Genomic DNA, 26,022 nt, shown 5'->3' with positions numbered 1-26,022 from the left:
AGGTAAAGAGAGAGAGAGAGAGAAAGAAAGAAAGAAAGATTCTTGCAGACCTGCTTTGCAGCTTGTGAAGTGTCCCCTCTGCAGGTTGGGAGCTGGAGGCTTGGAACTGGATCCTTGTGTGTGTCCTTGTGCGTAATATTATGTGCGCTTAACTGGTACACCATCACCCAGCTCCCAACTTTTGTTAAATATTTGAAAATGAAGAAACGGGGGAATGTATGTTCATGTCTTATTTTATATACAAAACAGGATCCTTGTACCCCTCTACACCTTGTTTTATATACAAAACAGCAAGTCCATTTTTTCTCCACAACTATCACCTAATATCCAAATTCTTTTTTTAATTTTTATTTATTTTTAATATTTATTTATTCCGTTTTGATGCCGTTTTTATTGTTGTAGTTATTATTGTTGTTGTTATTGATGTTGTCGTTGTTGAAAAGGACTGAGAGAAATGGAGAGAGGAGGGGAAGACAGAGAGGGGGAGAGAAAGACAGACACCTGCAGACCTGCTTCACCACCTGTGAAGCGACTCCCCTGCAGGTGGGGAGCCAGGGGCTCAAACTGGGATCCTTATGCTGGTCCTTGCGCTTTGTGTCACGTGCGCTTAACCTGCTCTGCTACCCCCCAACTCCCTCCTAATTTTTATTTATAAAAAGGAAACACTGTCAAAACCATAGGATAATAGGGGTACAACTCCACATAATTCCCACCACCAGAACTCCATATCCCCTTCCCTCCCCTGATAGCTTTCCTATTCTTTATCCCTCTGGGAGTATGGACCCAGGGTCACTGTGGGATGCAAAAGGTAGAAAGTCTGGCTTCTGTAATTGCTTCCCTGCTGAACAAGGGTGTTGGCAAGTGGATCCATACTCCCAGCCTGTCTCTCTCTTTCCCTAGTGGGGCAGGGCTCTGGGGAAGTGGGGCTCCAGGACACATTGGTGGGGTCGTCTTCCCAAGAGAGGTATCATGGTAGCATCTGGAACCTGGTGGCCTCTCCAAGAATCCCAGGTTGAAAGCAGCGCTCATACCAGGTGTTGTCTCCAAGTCACCATCTTGGCCTCACCCCAAATATTGGAATTCTATAGAGAATTAATCTAAAAGCAACATTCTCATACTCATCAATGGGGACTAAGTCATTGTGGTAAATTTCTGAGCCGATCATTTATTAGGTGTAAAGTGCTCTTCACTGGAGCACTGTGGGTCCCACTGACCCATAGTGAACACAAGAAGAGAGTTACAACCCTTCTAAGTCTCTCAGTCACACTAGAGAGTGGTAGACCAAAGAGGGAAATAGTTGGGGTCTTCCTAGCATCTTTGGAAGAGCTCCCCCCCAAAAAAAAAAATAAAAACAGATTTATGCTCAAGTGACCACTGTGTATTTCCAAGTTCCAGACATCTTTGTGGAAGCAGCTTATAAAATGTATATGAAGTTACACATAACACAATCCAGACCAAGTGCTTAAGGATCTGAAGACCAGGCCATAATGTCAGTTTAGAGATGTTATAATCACCCTTTTAGCTCTGCTAACAGGTAGGTGGCTGTAGTTCAAGATAAGAGTGTCAAATTGGAGTTATAATTGATACCAAAGCATCTTGAAGTGGTCTGACCAAAGTAAAAATGTATGGAGTTGTCAACTTCTCAGTACCTAAAATCTACAACCCAAGTTCAACGGTATAAGCTAATCTCCCACAATTATTTTTTTTTGAGGGGTAAGCATTTAAAAGAATGCTAAATTGAAGACCATTGAAAAATAATAACATTCTCATTAAGTATTACACGAACTTAAAGATGTCCTATCTTGAAAATAATGAACAGTAAATCATTGGGAACAGTAGAAAATTCAGCACCACATAGGTGCCTGATAATTTTAACTTTTAAAGACAAAGTGGGTAATTTTGTTTCTCAAAAAAAGCAGAGATTCTTAAGGCTTGATGTTTTTTGTAACTTCAAGTGTATTCATCGCTAAGTTCAAATATCATAGGCAAAACTTTTAATTAATAGTTCTATTTTTTTAAGGCCAACAGCTCCAATTTTTTAACCCTTCTGTAAACTTCCAAATAACTTTGAGGGTTAAATCTTAGTCTTTCGAATTTTTCTCTGGTTTTGCCAGTTCTCAACTCAAAACATTCAAGGTCTCCCTGTGCAAGTAACATGCAACTTATTGGTCACAAAATCAAGACCTGTCAAGATTTCATTCCAACCCTTTGTCTTCAAAATCACCTTCTTCAACTCTCCATTAAAACTGCCTTCCACTCTATAAGCCTCTCAAGTCCATGATTCTCACCTTTCTTGTTTCCTCACCAAAACTATGTTTCCCTTCCTCCCCAACTACTCTAAGAACCACCGTTCTTTCTAGGGTCTCAGATGTCACTGTTTTCAGAGAGTTCTTCTCCAGTTTTATTGGGATGTATTGAACAAATGAGACTGTATGTATTTAAGGCATACAAGTATCCCAAATGGAAGCTATTTTTCCCCCTGGAAGCTCCCACTACACCATGTATTCCTCTGGTACTTAGCTCTTTGCACTGTATGCTATGGTTTTAGGTCTATATTTTGGCTTCTTCTCCAAAGTAAAAGGTTCTGAGTCACAGAAATGTTGGGCTCATTTCTAGGCAACCTAATGTAATAGTAAGAGCCATAAAAACACCTCAAAGCAATGCTTTCCTTCAGCTGAGTCTTCCTCCTACTTTACATGCTGGCCTGCCCTTTTGGCATGTGGATAAGTTCTCTAGTTTCCCAGAGCCCCGTTTGTTCCCTGTAAAATACTGTGAGAATTTAATAAGGTGTGGTGTCCGACACAGAGTAGATGTTTTGAGCATGTTAAATAAATTCATGCATATGCATCACCACAGTCTGCTGCTTGGAATGTTTTCCCAAAATCTGTCAGTGGCTGACCTGGAATGAGAGAGAGAGAGAGAAATCATTAATGGATCTAATAGAAAAAACAAGTAAGATAGATAGGCTTTACTATACTTTGTCTAATGCTAACAATTCTATCCCTTCAAAGACAGTCCCAGGGAACCATTTAGTGCACAAGAGTTTGTTCCAGAAGGGATGTTGAAAGAAAACCGGAGCCAGCAGATCCCAGGAGTGATGTGCTGGGGCCTTTATAAAGTGAATACTGTCTCCATCTGCACCAGATCGTGTGCCAACTTCACTTTATTCCTTTTTGCCCCCCTCACATGAACCTCAGATTTCAGGTCTGGGAAACAGAACCAAATGGGATATGAAGTGTAGGACAAGAGCCAGGCAAACACTGAACATTCTAACTTCAAATCAAAACATAGTTGGCCCACAGAACTTTACCTGGTTTTGAGTAAGAAAACCACACTGAGCCACCATTTTTTTTCATGGTTTCAGTTTGAAAATGGGGTTTCCTGCAGAGCTAGCTCAAGTTCAGAAGAGCTCACAGGCAGGACCCAGGCAAATCATGAACTAATGTGAACACAGCTTCAGCTTATTGACAAATCGGCTAGCATGAAGGTGATCACTTCTTGTTCTGGCCCGAAAACAGACTTTAAGCAAAGCATTCACATGCATGTCTGATCAGTCAGGTGACTGAAAACCATCAGACATATCAGTGAGAACCGTGATGAATTATAATAGTTGTTTTCTCTGCACTTAGTTGTTACAAACACAAGAAGAAAATTTTGAAAAGCAATGACTCAGAAAGAGGTGGAAGAGATGCAGTAGTCTAAACCTCCGTGTATGGAGACAACGTCTACATGCATCTGACATATTGAGACAATAAAAGCAAGTGGACTGTTCATAATAAATAATGGAAGTGAGGAGGATTGAAACTACTCAGCTATTTTTACATCCTTACAGGGGATAAATTCCTCCTTGTGAGCTAGCCGTGAGCCATTTTCCCTAGGAAGAGATCTAGAAACAGGGTCTACTATAAAAAAGAAACAAAAGACCCTGAGTTTTCCATGACATCATGGAAGCCATGATTTTTTTCTTAGTAAATTAAACCAGTGCTTTGGATTAATCATGACCCCATGGAAGAATGGATTGTACCTGTAATAGAAATGTTCATTGTATCAACGAATGGGGAACAGTAAAGATGAACAATAATAGAAATTAAATGGCTTATTAAAAATAGCTCAGATTCGTGCAATACTATAAAATTTACATACAAACATTTATATATATATATATATATATATATATATATATATATATAGTCACATGGGATCCCCTCTGAGGTCATAACTGTGGGTCCAGAAGAAATGATATATTTACCCAGGTCTGGAAGTCAGGAAACAGCAAGAATTTGAGGGATTTGCTCTTACTCCCTCTGTCACCAACCACCATAAAAATATATATATACACGGCATTCCCAGAAGGTGGTAAAGTGGATAAAGTATTGAATTTACAGACATGAGTACTGAGTTTGATTCCCTGCAGTACATAAGTAACACTCTGGTTCTCCCTAATATATATATATATTGGTTCCTGTGCAAAGAGAGAGACAGCGCAAGCACCAGCCAGTGGAATCTAGCATCGTAGGAGTGAGAGCGGAACAATCTTCTCGGAAGTTAAGGAGTACGGTGTTCAGTTACAGCACAGCAAAGGGTTATTCAAACTGTCCCCGAGACTGCTCTTTCAGTGAGGGCATTAGAGCTGTCTGCCCCATGTAGGGTGGCCACAGAAATCCTTTATAAGCTTCTGGGGAACCACACAGCATGTTGCTATGCTTGTTCTGTAAAATATGTGGCTCTTGAGGTTTCATTGTTGCAATTTTGGAGCCTCATCTCTCCCGGCCTTGAACTGTCAGAGTTCACCTCCCTGTCTGTTGCCCTTCCACCAGCCTGACTGCTCCCTGATTTCTGGTGTGGCGATGCTTGCGTCTCATTCTCCAGCTCATTGAAGGCAAAAAACATACTTCCCATTCGACAAAGGCCTTGTTTGTAATATGCACACCACATACAGTGGATGATGAGAAATGGAAGGATGAGTGGATGGATGGATAGATGCAGAGATGGAGGGATGGATGGACGGATGGATGGATGGATGGATGGATGAAGGGGTGGAGGAATGGATGGAGGGATGGATGGATGGAGAGATGGAGGGATGGATGGATGGTTGCAGAGATGGAGGATGGATGGATGGATGGATATATGGACAGGTGGATGGATGGAGAGATGGAGGGATGGATGGATGGTTGCAGAGATGGAGGATGGATGGATGGATGGATGGATGGATGGATGGATGGATATATGGACAGGTGGATGGATGGAGAGATGGAGGGATGGATGGATGGTTGCAGGGGTGGATGGATGGATGGATGGATGGATGGATGGATGGATGGATGGATGGATGGATGGGGAGATGGACAGGTGGATGGATGGATGGATAGATGATTGCAGAGATGGTGGGATGGATGGATGAATGGATGGATGGATAGATGGATGGATGGATGGATGGATGGATGGATGGATGGATGGAGAGATGGAAGAAGGGAGGGATGGGTAGATGATGGATGGACCTATAGACTAACGTCTGATGGGATGAAGAGAAGGAAATATAGCAAATATTCAGTATCCTGAGAAACAAAGTGACTAATATAATAAAGTACATTTCTAAGATAATGTAAATTTCCTCTCGGAATTATATTAAAGTAGGGATAAGAGTTCTGAATATCCAATCTTCACTGATTCTCCTTGTATACCTATTATCTAAAAGTTAGTTAAGGAATTATATTTTACATGTCATGTCCTTTCATATGGTCAGAGCTGGGTCCGCAAGGTGGCTGTGCCGGCTTTGCCATGTGTGGGACCCAGGTTCAAGCTTGGCCCAACCACTCTGGGACAAGACTTGGTCCTTCCCTCTTTCCTTCTGTCTCTATCTATATGCAAACACAGGCTTCTCCGTTATGGTCTTCAGTCCATCTGAGCCTCCATGTCCCCTGCTTCTCTGTACAGTTGGAGTAAATATATGCTATCTTCTTCCCTCATAAGATCGTGAAGACTGGCTGGGTAGCTAGCTGTGCACAGCACTTAGTCTGCAATCAACTAGTAAGGGCTAAAGCAAGCATCAAAATTCAAAATTACCTAACTCCCAAGACTTTTTTTTCACTTTTTGTTTTGAAATAAGCACAGGAACATTGCAAGAGCAACACAAAGAACGTCTTCGTACCCCTCACAGGGGTGAGCAGTTGTTCATACCTCACCAACGAGCCCCTCATTTTATCTGTGCACTCTGGGGTCTCTTAAGAGTCTAGAAAATGACACAACAGTGGGGCCAGCCTCTGAGGGTCCTGGTGAAAATGTGGTGAGGGTTCCTGGGTGTGAAGAAAGAAGACAGATAAATGAAGAGCTGCAGCTGAAGCTTTTATCTTTTTAATTTGTAATTGTTTTCACCATTCCCGTCACCATCCCCACTCCCACAGATTACTACTCTAGTTCTCCCACAGTCTTAGAAGATGACTTCTTTTCACATTCCTATACTCAATTCTCTACTCAATTCTCTATATTCCGCATATGGGTGAAGCCATCCTGTAGTGTTCTTCACCCTCCTAACTTGCTTCACTGAGCATCCCCTTCTCCAATTCCATCCACTTTATCCCAAAGGATACAATATCATCCCATTTTCTTCTTCTGCATAATACTCTGTTGATTATATGTCCCATAAGTTTTGTATCGAGTCATCTGTGGAAGGGTGTCTTGGTTGTTTCCAAGTTTTGGCTATTGTGAATAAAGTCACTGTAAGCATGGCGGTGCATATATCCCTTCGAATCAGCGTTATTGTATCTTTTGGGTAAATGCCTAGCAATAGAATTGCTGGGTCATGTGGCATTTCCATTTGGATTTGTTCAAGGATTCTCCACACTGTTCTCCAGAGTGCTTAAGCCAGTTTACACTCCCATCAGCAGTGCAGTAGAGTTCCTCTTTCTCCACATCCTTTCTAACACTTATCTTTTCTTGGTTTTTTTTGTATCTTTTTTTTAAATATTTATTCCCTTTTCTTGCCCTTGTTGTTTTATTGTTGTAATTATTATTGTTGTTGTTATTGATGTCTTCGTTGTTGGACAGGACAGAGAGAAATGGAGAGAGGAGGGGAAGACAGAAAGGGGGAGAGAAAGATTGACACCTGCAGACCTGCTTCACCGATTGTGAAGTGACTCCCCTGCAGGTGGGGAGCCGGGGGCTCGAACCAGGATCTTTATGCCGGTCCTTGCACTTTGTGCCTTGTGTGCTTAACTCGCTGTGCTACCACCTGACTCCCTCTTTTCTTGTTTTGTTGATGGAACCCTGCAGCAAAGCTTTTCAGAACCTCTGAGCAACCTGGGAGTCCAGTGAAGAGACCAAGTAGGCAGTGTGCCTGTCCTCAGGCTGAAGGGAAGTGGTCCTTGGGAAGATTGGGGTTGGGGGGTGATGGCCTCTAAGGCCTATCTTTGGACACCCAATCATTCAGTGGTGGGAAAGGAGAGTCATTCCAAGTTTCTGCATAGATCTCCTCCTAACAAAAGGGTTGAACTTGATAAATCTCTAAAGAGTATGGGCTGAATAGATTTAGGGCTGTGAGTATTGCTGTACCCAACCCAGGGCTCTTCATCAACTAAGCAGAGGTCTCTCCTTCCTACCCCAATTCCTCGCAAATCCCCAACTCTGGAGCATAAGTCATGGCTTCCTCAGTGCTTATCACAAGTCTTGGGAGTGAATTAGGACTTTTTTTTTTAATGTATCATTTTAGTTACTGTTATTTTTTTCAAACTTATTTATTAGGGACAGAGAGAAATTAAGAAGGGAGGGAGAGATAGAGAGGGAAAGGGACAGAGAGACATCTGCAGCCCTGCTTTACCACTTCTAAGGCTTCCCCTTCTGCAGGTGGGGGCTAAGGGCTTGAAGCCGAGTCTTTGCGTGCTGTAATGTGTGTGCTGAACTAGGTGTGTGCTGCTGCCTGGCCCCTGACTGAGGACTTTTCCAAAGCATTGGTTCCACTGGATTGCAGAAGCCAGAGCTCTGCCCAAAGGCATGAAAACATAAACGCTGTCAGTGCATCATCCGAAAATGTGATCTGAATGGTCATTGTTTCAGGAAGCCCACCATAGGAACTCTAATAAACGCTAGGTCAGCCACAGGGGCCTGGAAGACTCCAAATCCTTTACCCCAAATCCTCTCCCACTTCCCTTTCCCCAGAATGGATCTCTTGCAAGCCTTGTAAAAAAAAAAAAAAAATCCTGCATCAAAAAAGGAGGGACACTTGGAAGTAGTACTAGGTGCAGGTGTGAATTAGGAAGAAAAAGCAAGACCATGGGAAAAATGGGAAATATCTATATATATATATATATATATGTATAGACAGGCAGTTATAGAAATAATAATCAACCCATATCTGTAATCTTGGAAGAACCACTGCAGTTTTCCAATGGAGTGAATAGGAACCCAGAATTCTGGTGGTGGGAATGGTGTGGAATTACACCCCTGTTATCTTATAATTTTGTAAATCAATATTAAGTCACTAATACAAAAAAAATTAAAAAATAAAGAAAACATTTGTGCACATATAAAAGGGACAATTTTGTAAATATCTATTAGATAGAGATAAAGATAGAGATACATATCTCCTCTTAGCCCATTCCGTCAAGAAAATCAACATATGTCTTACCCCCTAAAAAGGGGGACAGAGGTACATGTGGCCATGCACAAGGACCCGGGTTCAAGCCCCTGGTTCCCACTAGAAAAAACTTCACACAAGTGGTGAAGCAGTGCTACAGGTCTCTCTGTCTGTCTCACTCTCTATTCCCCCATCCTTTTCCATTTCTTTCTGTCCTATCACATTAAATAACATTATATATATATATATATATATATATATATATATATATATATATATATATATATATATATGTTGTTGTTTTTAAAGGCCTGTATCACATTAAAATACCCGGTGAAGATGATGGGTCCTGAGTGTGACAGAGGCCTCAGGTCCTCCCTGAGGTGTAATTGGATCAGCCTCCGCTCTTCCCCCTCTAACTGAAGCAGTACTGGGAGTCCTGGACCCCATCCACGAGCAGCCCTGATGGGTTCCGCCCGGTCTTGTGCTGAGAGCTGAGCGCCATGTGCAGACCCAGCAGAAGGAGAACAGGGGACCGCACTGCCAGCAGGCGGGACAGTCACTGAGAGCTATCAGATGGCGTCTTGGCAGCTGTACAAAGGGCCTCTTGCCGTTTGATCTAGTGTCTTAAACTGAAGAGCACAACCTGATAATTGGGTCAGGCAGGAGAAAGAGCCAGCAGTAACGTTGGCTTCATGCTTGCTCCACACAGGCTGTGTCTCTCTTTCTAGCTGTGTCTCTCATTGTCTCTGGGACCTGGAGGAGGAAGGTGGCTTCTCAGAGGATGTGGGCTCCCCAGGGAGAGCAGGGGTGTTAGGGGAGCTATCAGAGGGGCTGGAGCCCATCCTGCCAACTCCTTGCTGGATGTCAGTTCCCCCTCATTTTTTTTCATTTGTTTGTTTGTTTGTTTTTTGTTTTTCTCCCTCAGCCTCAGCCTCAGAGTGAAGCCCATGAGCTTTGCACAAGATAAAGCCAAGGCTAGTTGGCATGTTTGCAGAAAAGATACAGAAGCAGGCTTGCTGAATGTGCAAGGAATTCATCCCCAGTGCTCTGGTCAGGGCCTTGGACAGAGGAGCTGAGACTTCAAAGGGGCAGGTCAGATAAGAGAAGGAAGAAGGAGCAACTCCCTCACCTCAGGTGGCTGAGCTAGGGCAGAGCTGACTGAATCCTTGCTGCCTTGTCATTCCTTTGTCTTTCTTTCCTTCTTTGTATTACTGACTTCATATTGATTTACAAAATTATGGGATAACAGGGGTATAACTCCACACCATTCCCACCCCCAGAGCTCTGTGTCCCCACTCCCTCCACTGGAAACTGCAGTGGTTCTCCCAAGGTCACGAATATGGGTTGATATTATTTCTGTAACTGTCTAGATTTATATATATTTGCCCTTTTTTCTATGGTCCTGCCTTCTCTCCCTTTCTTAGTCATACCTACTACTTCTAAGTATCCTTTTCTCTCTATCTCTTCTCTCTTTTCTCTTCTCTCTCTCTCTCTCTCTCTCTCTCTCTATCTCCCTTTCTCTCTCTGTCTTCTCTCTTTGGGTCCTGATAGAACTGGGGCTCAGAGCCCTCTGGTAATCTTCACCTAACATTTTGCCCCCAGTGGGAGTATGGGAAAAAGGTATTTTGGGGGTGCAGAAGGTGGTAGTTCTAACTTCTATAATTGCTTCTCCACTGGACATGGGCATTGGCAGGTGGATCCATCCCCTCAGCCTGTTTCTATCTTTCCCTAGTGGGGCAGGGCTCTGGGGAGGTGGGGTCCTGGGAGGGACACATTGGTGAGGTCATCTGCCCAGGGAGTTCAGGATGGAATCATGGTAGTGTCTGAAACTTGGTAGTTGAAAATCCTATTCTTAACTCTGACCATCTTCCCAGACAATATTTCTAGTTCATCTCCATGTTAGCTGTCAAGCTCCAGCAAAAATTACCAAAGTCATGGGCCCCAAGAAACATACCTAAAATCAACTTCCTAGCTTCTTTTCATCCTGAAATCACTATTCCCATCTGTTCTATTCCTACTTTGGGGTGCCTGATTATTAAACATTTGGTCCTCCTTTATATCTTCACTGCCCAGTCAATGCTTTCTGGGGAGAGAACACTGTTTGTTCTTCATTTCATCAGTCTGGACTGACTACAGAATGAGCTTTATGGTTCCTGAATGGCTTGCACTGGGGTGTCATCCCCAAGATGCCTTCTGACCCTGCCTGAATCCAGCCTTCCCTGTCAAGGTGGGCACAGGGTTCAGGAAGGACACAGCTGGCTTTGGGCATCCCATCTTCAAAGCGCAAAGGGCTGTGATGACTCGCCCTTGGGTCAGTCACTGGGGTTCTCCTTGGGTCAGGTCCCCCTGTGCTGTCCTGTCCCTCAGGTAGATGATTCTGCCACAGCAGTGCTGGAATATTCTAGAGGTTTCCTTTCCCTGGGAGACCATTAGGGATTTGAACAGGGGACCACACGGGATCAAGTGAGGCTGCCATTCTCCTCACCTGCAAGCGTGTGTCACTATGTCACTAGGTCACAGAGGATCAAAGAATATTCTAAAAGGTCCAGGCAATGGTGCACCTGGTTAAGCACTCACATTACAGTGTACAGGGACCCAGGTTCAAGTTCCTGATCCCCGCCTGCAGGGGAAAAGCTTCACGAGTGGTAAAGCTGGGCTGCAGGTGTCTCTCTATCTCTCCCCCCTCAATTTTTCTCTATTTCTATCCAATAAGAAATAAAACAAAAAAAATTTAAGTTATTTTTAAAAAGAACGTTATTTTAAAAAGAATGTTCAGTCTTTTCTGAAATTTTTGTTTAACCAGGCCCCCCGCTCAACTCTGGCTTATGGTGATGTGGGAGATTGAACCTGGGAGTCTCAAGTATGAGAGTCTCTTTGCATAACCATTATGCTATCTCCTCTGCCCCAAAATATTTTATTATTTATTTACTGGATAGAGACAGAGTGAAATTGAAAGGAGACAAGGAGATGAGGAGGAGGAGGGGGTGGGGAGAGAGATGTAGACCTGCTTCACTATTTGTGAAGCTTCTGCCTACAATGTCCAGCTTCTCAGAAAGCGGCCACAGGGCAGTCAGGAAGTGAAACTAAATATCACCTGGGTTGTCTTAATGTGCTTCTGATGGGCTCGCTTTCTCTGGATTCTGCCCCCCTCCTGCTGAGGAGGGCAGTCCCCCCTGCCTGGATGCAGGCCCCCTTCTGGGGAAGCAGAGAGCTCCAGCAGAGAGAACAGACAGGGGATCCAGCACCAGGAGGGAGGAGGGTGTGGAGTGCCTCCCAGAATGTTTGTATAAAAGAACTCCCTGTCCTTGTTTACTTTCTAAGAAGCCATTTCCTCCCTAAAATTCCTGGAGGCCACACAGGCGTGGGTAGGTACGAGGGGGCCAGGGGGCCAATCAACACTCTCCCTCATCCCAGGTACCTGTCCCCAGACCAGCAGAGAGAAGCTAGGCGGGGCCTTACTTGGGGGGTGGGGGGTGGGGGGTGGGGTCTGAACTTCCAGGGGGGGGTGTTCCCCCCCCAGAAGCAGAAGAGAACTTCTTAGGCAGACCACAGTTTTTCGATACACACACACACACACACACACACACACGTGTGTGTGTGTATGTATATATACACATGCACATATCTATTTCATTGTTTATTTGTGGATTAGTGGTTTACAGCCAACAGTAAAATACAGTAGTTGGCACAAGTGTAACACCTCTCAGTTTTCCACATAACTCTCCCAACCTAGTCTCCCCTCCACCATCAGATTAAGTGTGGGGCATAGACTCTGAGCTGTGTGCAAAGTCATGTGCCTGCACCCTGGAGAGCATGTGGGAGCCTGTCAGTGCATGTGTGAGCTTACATGCATGTGCGTGATCACATGTGAGTGGGGCGTGTGAGTATCTGCATGTGCCGGTGTAGGAGCCTGACCATGTGAGAACATGTGTGTGTGAATGTGTGAGCGTGTGCATGTGTGGACATGCCCGGGAGTATTTAAGCATGTGTACATTCGTGTGTGTGTGTGTGTGTGTGTGTGTGTGTGTGTGTGTGTGTGTGTGTGTGTGTGTGTGTTTAGGAGAGCACCCTTCCCCCTGTTCTGGGGAAGCCTGTTCCATCCATCACACCCTCAGGAGAAGCCAGAGCAGACTTGAGACACTGAGCATTCACCCTTCTCAGAGGAGCAGAGTCCAGGAGAGTGAGTTTATGACAGCTACCAACTCGGAAAGCAGAATTTCCTCTCTGCTTCCCTGTTATTTTTAACATTTTAGTTACTTTAGTTTAACAAGATACAGAGAAACACAGAGAGAGAGACAGAGACACCAGAGCCCTGCTAAATTCTGGATGATGGGGGGGCGGGGCTGAACCTGGGACCTCAGAGCCTCAGGCAGGAGAGTCTTTTGCAGAACCTCTGTGCTGTCTTCCCAGCCCTCTGATTCCCTGTTAATGTTGCTGCTTTTCCTTTCTTTTGGCTGGTGCTGAGACCCAGCCTCCCACAGGGCTGGATTCTGGCCTCTCACCTCTCAGCTGCTCGCTCTCCTTCTCGATGCCTGTTAAAAGGGTCTTGGCACGCAGGTCTGGTGCGGGGCCTGCATCCTTGGTAGGTTCAGCACAGCTGCATGGGCCCGAAAGCTCACAGTCTTCCCACAAAGATCTCCACTTCTTGGGAAAGACACAAGGTGCTCATGTGGGAACCACAGGTCCTGGGTCACCTGGATGAGCTGGTGGTTTCTGCTCTCTCTTTTCTTTTAAGTAGTGATTTAATATTGATTTGCAAAATTACAAGACACAGGGGTGTAATTCCACACCTTTCCTACCACCAGAGTACTGTGTCCCCCTTCCCTCCACTGGAAACTGCCCTGGTTCTCCCAAGGTCCTGCCTTCCCTTCCTTTCTAGGTCACACCTCCCTTTATTCCCCTCACCTGCTCTCTACTCCAATGTCTGTCTGAATATAAGCACACCAACTTCTCTTTACCAGCTCTAGAAATACAGAATGAGTTGGTGGATGGATGGTAGATGGAAAGATAGATAAACAGATGAGTGGATGGATGCGTGGATGAATGAGTGGATGGATGGATGGATGGATGGATGGATGGATGGATGGATGGGTGGATGCATCCATGCATGGGTGAATTTATTATTTGCTTCTCAGAAGTTATATCATGTTCTTCGTCTTTCTTAATGTAATTTCAACTTGTGGTTTAATAATGGTTTACAAGGTTTTAAGATTACAGGGGTGTCATTTCACACTGCAGATGACCAAAGTTCTGTCCCCCACATCCCACCCCCACCAATGAAACCATAGTTCCCACAAAGTCTGGGAGACAACTTGGTTATGTTTTGCTGCTGCTGTTGTAGTTTTTTGTTTAGTTTTGTTTTGTTTTGCAAGTTCATGAGTTTCAATCCTGGAGATTCCACACAGGAGTGAAATCATCCAGTGGTTGTGTTCCCTTCCTCACTCTCTTCACTAAGCATGGTCACCTCCAGACACACCCCAGGGGACACCACACCCTTCTTCGTCACTGCGCAGCAGTCCTCCATTGACTATATGTCCCATAACTTCTTGACCGAGTCATCTGTTGATGGGCATTTTAGTCATTTCCACACCTTGGTCACTGTGAATAATTCAGCCATGAACATAGGGCTGCATATGTCCCTTCGAATTAGTGTTTTCATGTCCTTTGGGTAAGCGCCTAGGAGTGGTGTTGCTGGATCAGAAGATATTTCCATATTTCTGTGTTTAAGAACTCTCAGTCCTGTTTGCCATAAGGGCTGTATCTTAATACCGGGTTTAAAAAAATAATAGTCACCGGGAGGGAGGATGCAGACTTTTGTGGTCATACAGTGTGAGGGCGAGGTCTCCTGGTTGGAACCCAAGCACAGCCTCAAAATGCCAGAGTAGAGTGGCAAGGATGCAAATGTACAAATCGCAGTGGCAGCATTAACGTGGATCACTGAGGGAGCTGTACTTTTTTCTTTAATTTTTTTATATTTATTTATTTTCCCTTTTGCTGCCCTTGTTTTAACATTGTTGTGGTTATTGGTGTTGTTGGATAGGACAAAGAGAAATGGAGACAGGAGGGGAAGACAGAGAGGAGGAGAGAAAGATAGACACCTGCAGACCTGCTTCACCGCCTGTGAAGCGACTCCCCTGCAGGTGGGGAGCCGGGGGCTCCAGCAAGATCCTAACGCCGATCCTTGTGCTTTGCACCACATGCGCTTAACCCACTGCGCTACCGCCCGACTCCCCTGCACTTTTAAAAAAATTTCCACCAGGCTTATTACTGGGGCGCATGTCCATGTCACACATCGTCTAGGTTTTCTCCCTGACAACACACAGGAAGTGCCATGACACCAAGCTCCAGGGCTGGGGTGTCTCTTCCACTAGGTCTATCTGATTGGGCTGGGGTGTTTCTCCCTCTCTGTCTATCTGATGGGGCTGGGGAAGGAGTCTGAGAGAGGTAAGATCAGGCACACACAACACCTGGGCAAGAAAAAGAACCAAAAAAAAAACAGGAGGGCCAACTCACTGAAGTTTCCAGGCTGCTGCATACTCCTCTAAGCCATTCTCTGATCAGATGCCTGATCATATTATTTTTCAAATCTCATCAAGAAAGCAACATTAACAAGAGCATTACAAGCAGACAAAGAAGCTTCTTTGAGTCCCCAAGCCACTCTCTGATCACTGCAGAGGATGTTAAGTTCATTGCCTTTGGCAAAACACAGCCTCTGCTTTTTAAGTGTCCAGTGGGAGAGCTTAAGGTGCAATGAACTTTTCAGTCATCAAAGCTCTCTATCAATTAGTAAAACACCAAGCTAAGACTTGCATCCAACTAGAGAAGGATTGTGAAACACAAAAGACTACCTACAGCAGGCGGAGGGGTAGATAGCATATGGTTCTGCAAAGAGACTCTCATGCCTGAGGCTCCAAAGCCCCAGGTTCAATCCCCCGTACCACCATAAGCCAGAGATGAACAGTGGTCTGGGAAAGAAAGGAAGAAAGAAAGAAAGAAAGAAAGAAAGAAAGAAAGAAAGAAAGAAAGAAAGAAGGAAGGAAGGAAGGAAGGAAGGAAGGAAGGAAGGAAGGAAGGAAGGAAGGAAGACTACCTATAGCAAGGAGGCCATGGGTTCAGAAACATCGCTGACTAAGGAAAGAGCTGATGACACTCACACCGGCCATGCCTGCTCCATCCACAGGTGCATCTAAGGAAGGAGGTCTGTCATGTGTGTCATGAGGAAATCTTTTCCAGCTGAAAAAGAACCCTCCTGCACTGCTGGTGGGAATGTAAATTGGTCCAACCCCTGAGGAGAGCAGTCTGGAGAACTCTCAGAAGGCTAGAAATGGACCTACCCTATGATCCTGTAATTCCTCTCCTGGGGATAGACCCTAAGGAGCCCAACACACTCACCCAGAAAGGGTGATACCCTTCTAGACCTAGCTCAATGGCCAGTGAACCTTGAAAACCAGAGAAGGAGTTTGAATCATTGACTCAGATGCACTTTTTCTTATAGATGTCCATGCTGTGTCTTGGGGTGTGTGACAGGGATCCCTGGCCCACCATCCTAGTTTCACAGCAGTTTTATGACTGTTTTCAGACTTTGAGACCAGTGTCATCTGTTTCCTGGCTATGAGGGCACCAGGTGAGTCCCGTTCCATCACAGCTTCTGAGAGAACAAGCTACCTAACACAAAACAAATGCACCCTGCCTAGGAGGGCCCAGAATTTTTCTCTGTCTTTCAAAATAAGAGAAAGATGTGTTGGAAAAAGTTTCAAGTTCTTTGTTTGTTTGTTTTCCCCAAAGCATTTAGCTGGGGAAGAATAATGCTTTGCAAAACAGTCATTGATACATGAATTTCACCACCACCCTTAGCCAGAAAATGTTTGCTGAGAGAATTCCCATGAAGGGGGTGGAGCAGGCAGTGGCATGTCTGGTTAAGCACATACATCACCAAGTGCAAGGATCTGGGCTTGAGCACCCAGCTCCACACCTGCAGAGAGGACGCTTCACAAGTGGTAAAGCAGGTCTGCTGGTGTCAATCTTCCTCTCTCCCTTTATCCCATTTCCTCTCACTTTCTCTCTATCCTGTCAAGTAAAAATAATATAGAAAGAAAAAAAATGGGGCAAAAAACTGGCTGCCAAGAGGCATGGATTCATAGCGCTGGCAGAGATAAACCTGGAAGAAAAAAAAAAAAAACGGCTTGCACTGTGACAGGTGAGAGGGCAGTGGACACAGACCTCCCTGCCCAGCACCTTGGGTCAGGTCAGTATGTGCTGTGTAACTGTCACCAGAGATCACTGCGTCCCAGTGGCTCCACATGACCCAGGGAAGGTCTGTATTTTTGAGATGAGAAGACTCAAGTTTAGAAACAGGAGCAGTAGTCAACCAGGAGGACCTGACAGTTATTAACATTCACACAGCCAATGAGGGTCCAGCTAAATACATCATCTGAAGGACATCTACTGAAGGAGCAACAAAAATACATTAATAGCAATGCAGGAATAGTAGAAGACTTCAACAACCCATTCTCTCTCTCTCTTCTCTTCTCTCTTCTCTCTCTCTCTCTCTCTCTCTCTATTTTCTTTAATGTGTTTGTTTATTGATTGGACAGATACAGCCAGAAATCAAGAGGGAAGGGGAATATAGAAAGAGAGAGAGGGAGGCACACCTGGCTAAGTGCTCACATTACAGTGTGCAAGGACTCATGTTCGAGCCCCCGGTCCCCACCTGCACAGGGAAAGCTTCACTAGTGGTGTAGCAAAGCTGCAGGTGTCTCTCCGTCTCTCTCCCTCTTTATCTCCTCTTCCCCTCCCACTTTCTCTCTGTCTCTATCCAATAATAAATAGCTAAAGATATTGAAAAGAGAGTGGGGAGACACCGGCAGCCCTGCTTCACCACTCACAAAGCTTTCCCCCTGGAGGTGGAGTCAGGGGACTCAAACCGGGTTCCTTGAGCATTGTTAACACATGTGCTCAACCAGACGTACCACCATCCAGATCTAAGACCCCACTCTTTCAAACTGACAGATCATCTAGGCAGAAAGTCAATAAAGAAACAAGAGAACTAACTTCTTCTTCTAGCGTTTGCCCTTCTTCCGTAGCCAGTCAACAGGTCAGGTTGAAAGCTGTCAGGAGCTGCTTGTTGCTGGCTTTGAAAGTGACTGGGGTCCATGTGGATTCAGTCGGCTAGGAAGGATCGTCAGTTTCCCCAATGAATGGGGACTCACGGGATGCACCACGGGAAGGTCGATCCAATGCATCCCAGAGAACTAACTGAAGAGATAGATAGACTAGAAGTGTTAGGTATTTTCAGAGTCCTTCACCCCAAGAAACTAGAATATACATTCTTTTTGAGTCTACATGGGACAGTCTCAAAGAGAAGCCATATGTTATGCCACCAAAAACAGTGTCAACACATTCAAGAGCACTGAAATCCTCCCCAGCATCTCCTCAGACCACAGTGGAATTAAACACTTAACAACAAACAGAAAATTAGAAAAAGAAAAAAAAAAAAAAAAAAAACATATGGAAACTCAACAGTACACAAGTTAACAGTGGTTGGGTCAAAGAGGAAATTAAGGAAGAAATTAGAAGCAGGAACAAGAATCCAAGGAACCATGAATCAGGTGACTCTTCTTTGAGGGCACAGGACCATTTGAGTGACCATCCAGAGAGCAGAAATAGGATGAGAGGGGAAGAAAAAAACAACTCAGTGCAGCCTCCTGTGGGCGTTTCTTAGGGCGGCCATCTTGCTCCATGCTCCAGACACACTTCCTCCCTGGGAGTGAGAGGAGCCTGAGACAGAGCTGCTCAACAGCATGGACCTCTAAGACAGCTGCCTTCTCAACCTCCCCGCCACCCCCACCCCCACCCCCAATATTACCCCGTGAGCTCAAGGAAGAATCGAGTGAGTTTCCAAAGACAAGTGAGTTCCTGACTTGCCCCAGGTGAAGCCACCTCAGCTCCTGGCTTCCTGTCACAAACATTTCTATTTCCTGCCCATTTATCCCTAATTTTCCAGAGAGCTGTAGGAGGTTTTGTACTTGATAATTATCGCGTTTTTGCTCTTCAAAGCATCTGGCAAATATCAGCGAACGCTCACACCCCCTCCACCCTGTGTTGGCCAACACTGTGCCTTTCCCTTGGCTTGGCAGCTGGGGGGTGGGGATGGGGGGGAAGAAGCAAGGCAGGTCAGAGCCAGCTCGGATGCTTGGCGACCTGCTTCTTTCTGATGTCACCTTCTCCCTCAGGAACCTAGTACAGAATGCTGTGCAGGGGTCGTCTTCCACATGGGCAGGGTCAGTTCGTGCACAAGGCGGTGAGCAAATTCAAAGTGGAAGGGAAAAAGACATTTGTCTCACAGGTGGAAATTGCCTTGTCAGCACTGAGGGCTGTGTCCTCCCTGGAGGTGGCATGTGTTGTTTATTTCTGTTGCCTGTAGGGCAAAGTAAGAAGGAATGACAGGGAGGAGGGGAGCAGGCAGTGGCACACCTGGTAGAGGATACACATTACAATGTGCAAGGACCTAAGTTCAAGCCCCCGGTGTTACGGCATGGGGTGGGGGAGCTTCACAAACAGCACAGCAGTGTTGCAGATGTCTCTCCCTCTCCCTCTCCCTCTCCCTCTCCCTCTCCCTCTCCCTCTCCCTCTCCCTCTCTCTCTCCCTCTCCCTCTCCCTCTCCCCCGCTCCTCCTCTCAACATCTCCTGTCTCTATCTGAAAAAAGGGGGGATGGGGCCAGGTAGTGGTACCTATGGTTAAGCACATACATTTCAATGCACAAGGACCTGGGTTCAAACCCCTGGTCCCCACCTACAGGGGAAAAGCTTCTCAAGTGGTGAAACAGGGCTGCAGGTGTCTCTCTGTCTCTCTGCCTTTCTATCTCCTCCTCCCCTCTCCATTTCTCTGTCTCTATCCTGATTATTTATGAAATGATTACTTTAAAAAAAGAGAGAGAGAGAAAGAAGAGAAACTGAAGGGGAAAAAATGAATGGATGGGGAAAGGGGGGAGGGGTCGAGATGGAGAGAAGCCAGAAGTTGTCCCCATTAGCACCTAGCTCACGCTGTGTCCTGTGCAAGGGCCTTAGAAGGTATACCTTTATGGGGGTGGGGGGTGGCCTTTCCCAATCAGCCAACACTAATTCCATCATCAAGTCCCCACCCCCTGAGCTCATCTAGACCACCCCCTCCCAAAGACCCCCACCTTGTAAGACCTTCACCTTGGGGATTCCAGCGTCAACACTGAGGAAAAGACAAGCATTCAGTCTACAGTGGTATCCCAGAACTCACAGGCTCACAAAGTAACAAGTTTGTGACCTCCTTGTGAATATATATATATATATTTACCTCCAGGGTTATCTCGGGGCTTGATGCTGGCACTGAGAATCCACTACTCCTGGTGGCCATTTTTTTTTCGTTTTCTTCAATAGGACAGAAAGAAAATGAGTGAGGAGGGACAGAGAGAGAGAGAGAGACCTGCAGACCTGCTTTACCGCTTGTGAAGCTTCCACCTTCCAGGTGGGGAGCAGGGGGCTTGAACCTGGATCCTTGCACTTAGTACTCTGTGGACTTAATTCACTGTACAGGGAGGCTTGGAAACCTGCATTTTTAACAATCCCGCCAGCTGACTTCCCCCCATATTGAGAAAGCCTTGTCTTCAGGGCTTGTAGGAATCATGTGGAGCAGAACATATGGCACCTGAGATGTTAAAAAAAAAAAAGTGGGAGCAATAACTCAGTCATCAGGCAGAGGCTGTGATGTACTGAGGAAAGCTGGACAGGTGTCGGCAAGGTCCAGAGGGAAGGAGGCTCTCGCAGGCTTATCTCTCTGGCCTGTGAAGGAGCAGCGAGGAGGGCAGCCGTGCATGTGTGTGTGTGTGCATGTGTGTGTGTGTGTGACCCAGCCTGGCTTAAATGGAGGTGAAGGCGCAAAATAGCAATGTGAGAGGAGATGAAGGGGAAGGTTGCTCTCTCTCAGACAGCTCCCTCCAGACTCCCGGGCTCTCCCAAGGTGGCTTTGTGAGAGGGTTTGGAAGGACGCCTTGATGAGCATCTAAAAATGTGGTTGGATGGCGACCAGCCTGCCTGAAGCTGGGCTGAAAAATTATTGACAGCTATATTGCCTATTCCTGTCGCGGTCAGGCCATGAAGCGCCTTCCTCTGATCCAGCCGTTGCATTAGGAAGCTACTGGGAACACTCCGCTGCTTTTCAGGACAGAGGAGAAATCAGCTGTGCTGCCCCCAGGTGAACTGTCATGAGGAGTTTGACTCAAATGTCTTAGAGCTCAAGTTGTATTTTTGTAAGACTCATACATATGCAAGCAAAAGTGTGAAAAGGGAAGCAACTAATAGTTGGAACAAAACAGAACATTTGGAATGAATCTTGCACGTTTCAAAGATGATATCCACCCAGAGGTATCTGATTTCTTCCTTCCTTCCCTTCCTTACTCTCTGTGTCTTTATCTTCCCTTCTCTCTCTCTCTCTTTCTCTCTCTCTCTCTCTCTCTCTCTCTCTCTCTCTATCTCTCCCCTTCCCTTTTGGTTTCTCTCTGTCTCAATCAAATATATGAATATATACATTCATACCCAAATTGTCTTTAGAAGCAAGAAGGAAGTACTCATTTAAATAAGATTTGAAAAAAATTGTCTCCTATCTAAAAGAATTGTGGTTCCTGGCCAAAAAAAAAAAAAAAATGCTCATGCAGCTTCCCCACTGCTATCTGTTCACTCACTGGCTGTCAGACCTGGGAACTGTGCCCTGAGTGAAATGACTTGAGGACAGCCCACCCACCCCCACCCCCCATGACCACCACCTGCAACGGGAAAGAGGTGCCGAGTAGCTGGCCATCCTGCAAAGACATAGAATCCTTGTAGCTTGCTTTGCAGAGGCTGGTGACAAGTAGCTTCAAGTGTCCTCTCTAAGGAACTTCATAATGAGCTCCCAGAGAGCGAGGCAGCTTGTGTTGTCCTCATTCACCACGTGTCAATAGCGGATTTAGAAACAGAACTTTAATTATATTCTCCAGGCCTCTGACAGGATGCTTCTGCTTCCCCTAAGCCAGGCTGGAAGTCCACACAAAGACAGACACCTGTGGAGATTAGGAGGGGGGAAGTCTCGGAGTGAGGTGGGGTGTTAGCTTAGGGCTCTGCCTACCACAGCGAGCTAGCAAAGGCAGGCGAGGCAGGGCGTAATTACAGGTCAAATTAATGATTGCCTAAGCCCTGATTTACAAGTGCCTGAATCTGAGGTGCTGGCAGGCTGTCTCTTCATCTCACCATAGATATCCATCCAGAGCAAAGGGGCTGTGTGGTATTCCCTTCCTGCAGTGTGTATGCAGCAGTTGTTATAATAACTTTGCGCAGGGAAGAGAGGCATAAGTGGGGACTGGGCGGTGGCACAGCTGGCTAAGCACACATAGTACAAAGTGTAAGGACCCGTGCAAGGATCTGGGCTCAAGCCCCCGGCTCCCCACCTGCAGTGGGGTTGCTTCACAAGTGGTAAAGCGGGTCTTCAAGTGTCTATCTTTCTCCCTCTCTGATTCCCCCCCCCCTCTCAATTTCTCTCTGTCCTATTGAATAAAATGAAGAGAAAAAAAATGTCCACCAGGAATAGTGGATTCATAGCGCTGGCACTGACTCCCAAAGATAACCCTGGAAGGAAAAAAGAAAAAAGTGAAGAAAGAAAAAAAGAAAGAGAGAAGGAAAGAAGAAAGGAAGGAAGGAAGGAAGGAAGGAAGGAAGGAAGGAAAGAAAGAAAGAAAGAAAGAAAGAAAGAAAGAAAGAAAGAAAGAAAAGATGGAGGGAGAAAAGAGGAAAAGAAAAAAAAAGAAGGTTGTATATCCACCACCAGAAAATCCGGAAGAGTAGATGATCTGGACACTGAATAAAAGCATTAAGCTGGAGGATGCAGTGAGTTCCAAAGCTTGGTGTTACCAAGTTGACGCCCAAGACTGGGGTTGTGGGACCCACTGGGTCTAGAGGAGGAATTTTCTTTATCAGAATCCCACATATAGTCCTGGGAGTCCAGGAAATACCCACGTCCCCCATGAAAAGGAGAGCAGCCAGCCTTCAAGAATGCTCCCCTGGGGGACGACCCTGAAGAAGGCAGAAGGAAGCCGCAGAGAGGTGAAGAGAAGCCTCAGAGGGCAGCACTGTACCTGCCCCACAAGAGTGGGGGACAGGGCAGAGGGGACACTGTCTAGGGCTGCAGAGGAGTCTGGAAAGGGAGGACTGAGTCAGCAGCTGGTGACACTGGTGACATTTGAGAAAGCAATTTCAGAAGATCTGTGGGAGTCAAAAGCAGGCTGGTGGGCTGGGGTGTGAGGAGCCGGTGAGGACGTGGAGGTGCGCTGAGGGAGGAGAGGCTTCAGAAAGGGGAGCAAGAAACATGAACTGTCGGAGGGAGGAGATGATGGGTGAGGAGGGCCAGAGAGGGGGTTTAGAGCCCGCACAGGCCTGAGGCCCGGCAGCTCAGACCCCACCTGACCATGCGAGCTGGTGGAATTGCCTGAGTCTTCAAAGAGAAAAAACTCTAAGTGGCTTTTGTTGTGTTTCATGAAGTTGCAACGCTGTGGTCTGCCTGGAACTATCGTTCACACATCTATCTGTTAGCACTTGACCATGCAGACGCCCTCACCGATGTGTGCTGGGACGTCACCTCCCCAGAGCCCTGCCCCACTAGGGAGAAATAGAAACAGGCTGGGGGGATGGCTCCACCTGCCAACGCCCATGTTCAGCAGAGAAGCAGTTATAGAAGCCAGAACTTTCACCTTTTTCTGCACTCCAAAAAGAATTTTGGTCCATATTCCCATAGGGGAGGGAATGATAGAGGAAGATGATCAGAGGGCTCTGAACCCCAATTCCATCAGGACCTGCAGACAGAAGAGGAAAAAAGGAGGGACACTCAGAAATAGTAACAGGTATAGATGTCACCTAGAAAGGAAAAGAAGGCAGGATTACAGAAACGATGGGCAAAATATAAATATAGAAACATAGTTATAGAAATAACACTCAGCCCATATCTGTTATCTTGGTAGAACTCATGCAGTTTCTAATGGAGGGGATGAGGACAAGAACTCTAGTGGTGGGCATGGTGTGGAATTATAGCCCTGTTATCTCATAACTTTGTTAGTCAATGTGAGCTTACTACTATTAATAAAAAGAAAATAACTTAGCCATGAAGACTCAGTGTACTCAGCACTGAGTAGTTAGTGTATAACAGGGGCTCAGCCAGTGAATTATGTGTGCATCTTGATAACGTCAATATTGGCACGTTTGCTCTCAAGAAAATGCTTTCTTTAACTGTACTTGCCACTAACCCTAGATATCAGGAAGGTAATTAGGAAGTCACATAGGGGAGGGAGTGGTGGGATACCTCATCTGGGAAGGCATCTGCCTGGCCGTGGAGACAAGCCAGACTCTACCCTCCTGCATTGTATGAGAGGACAAGGATAGCAGGGAAAGCTTGGGGGCTGTGGTCTCTCTCTCCCTCTCCTGCTCCCTCTCCCTCTCTGTCTCTTTATCTATAAAAGTCAGCCTAAAATAATAAAGTTACACATGGGTGAAGCCCCAGGGACACCAACATAAAATAAATTGAATCTCTTTTTTTAAAGGAAAGTCACATTAGAAACTACAGTTTGGGGTACCAGGACAGCAGCACACCTGGCTAATCGCACATATTACCAATCGCAAAGACCCGGATTCAAGCTTCGGCTCCCCACCTGCAGTGGGTCCACTTCACAATCGGTGAAGCAGGTCTGCCGGTATCTTTCTCTCTCTTTCTCTGTCTCCCTGTCCTCTCTCAATTTCTCTCTGTCCTATATAAAAAAAAAATTTAGAAAAGAAGAAATATTGCCAACAGGAGCAGTAAATTCATAGTGCCAGCACTGAGGCCCAGCAATAATCCTGAAGGTAGTAAAAAAAGAAAAAGAAACTACAGTTTGCAGTCAAATACAATGTGTTATGAAACAAATTCCACAAAACCCCTGCTTTGATGTCATCGTAGTGGCTCTCACATCAGTCAGAGCTATCTTCTCAAAAAGTTTACTGATGTCACACAGTATTATAATTTCACCTGTCAGGTATATATCGTGGTATACCATTGTCTTCATATATGATATTAACTTTCCATTAAATATTCAGTTCTGTTCTCCATACTCCCAAAAGAGTGAAGAACAAGGAAGCTTCCAATAAAAGGAGTGGGACATAGAACTCTGGAAGGATGTGGGACTGTACCCCTGTTATCTTAAAATCTTGTTAATCATTATTTAATCACTAACCATTTTCTTAAAAAAATCAATTCTGGGGCCTGGAGGTGAGGTACCTCATTGAGCACACACATTACAGAGCACAAGGACCCGGGTTTAAGTCCCTGGTTCCCACCTCCAGGGAGAAGCTTCGCAAGTAGTGAAGCAATATACTGGTGTTTCTCTTTTTCTCTCCCTATCTCTCCCTTCTCTATCAATTTCTCTTTTTCTCTACCCCAAAAAAGAAGAATTTAAATAAAAGGAAAAGAAACTGTCTGTCAGGTGCAGTGGGTTTGTCAAGTAAGCACTGAGCCCCAGAAAGAACTCTGGTGAAAATTTAAAAAAAAAAAAAAATTTAATTCTATCCTTCACCATAAAACTAACCTTTTTTTAAAACCTCCTTCCCCCTTACCTTCTGCAAATATTAATTTGATCCTATGTTCGAAATGCCCATTAATGTTTCGTCTAGCTCAATCTTTTGTTCCTGTATGCACCACACATAAGTGCGACCACACGGAACTTAAGTTGTTCATTGGGTCACTGGGAGTAGAGGTGGGGCCATGGAAGCCATTGCCCTGCTGATACAGATCCTGACTAATGAACAGGACTAAACACAAACTCTCTGCTGTGACCGCATGAGGGTAATGGTTGGTACACTCTCCAGTTGTGTCCATATGTCCCGTTGCTCTCTGATTGTGCTCTTCCCAGAGCAGCTGGTAGCTAAGAGATGACAATCTCTCCTCGCCTTCCCTGTCATATACTTGAACTTCAAGGCCCACGTTTACCAAAGGACTTTCACAGTAAAAAGAACTCACATGCCCAAGGCAATATAATCATAATGATGATGATTTAGAAGCACATATTTGTACATCCAGATATTCTCCAATCCAGGATAATAGTCCCCCTCTCTAACTCTCAGAACAGCTAGAGTAATTCAGGGAATCTCTTTCTTCAGTGGCATCAGGCATCTCAGAGACTCAAAGAGAAACAGAGAAGGTTGAAGGATACACACAGAAACTCTTTGGAAATCTTTCTGCCTACATTACCGGAAAGAGGGAGAGAGGGAGAGAAGGAAAAGAGAAAGAGAAAAAAATGGAGAAAAGAGAGAGGAAGTTGTTAAAAACAAGTGCTTTCTTGACAATATCCCCTGAAGTATTCTCCAACCAAAGGCTACAAGACAAACTCTGTGGCTTTGTCCTGCTTGAATCCCATGGTTGGTGGGGGGGGGG

General features: G+C 45.5%; 1 protein-coding gene and 1 long non-coding RNA gene across 4 annotated transcripts in view; one reads left to right on the top strand and one right to left on the bottom strand.

Annotated features, from left to right (window-relative positions):
- The window catches only part of RUNX1 (RUNX family transcription factor 1), a 307,007-nt gene that overhangs the window by 94,843 nt on the left and 186,142 nt on the right, over nt 1-26,022 (top strand). The window lies entirely within an intron of this gene.
- On the bottom strand, nt 1,140-9,173 carry LOC132540497 (uncharacterized). The gene is made up of 2 exons (XR_009551704.1): nt 8,897-9,173; nt 1,140-2,899 (listed from the first exon to the last, which is right to left on the bottom strand). It is a non-coding gene; the product is annotated as an uncharacterized LOC132540497 (long non-coding RNA).

This window comes from Erinaceus europaeus, chromosome 9 (genome assembly GCF_950295315.1).
Source record: "Erinaceus europaeus chromosome 9, mEriEur2.1, whole genome shotgun sequence".
NCBI classification, from domain to species: domain Eukaryota; kingdom Metazoa; phylum Chordata; class Mammalia; order Eulipotyphla; family Erinaceidae; genus Erinaceus; species Erinaceus europaeus.
This window is presented reverse-complemented; position numbering and strand designations above follow the sequence as displayed.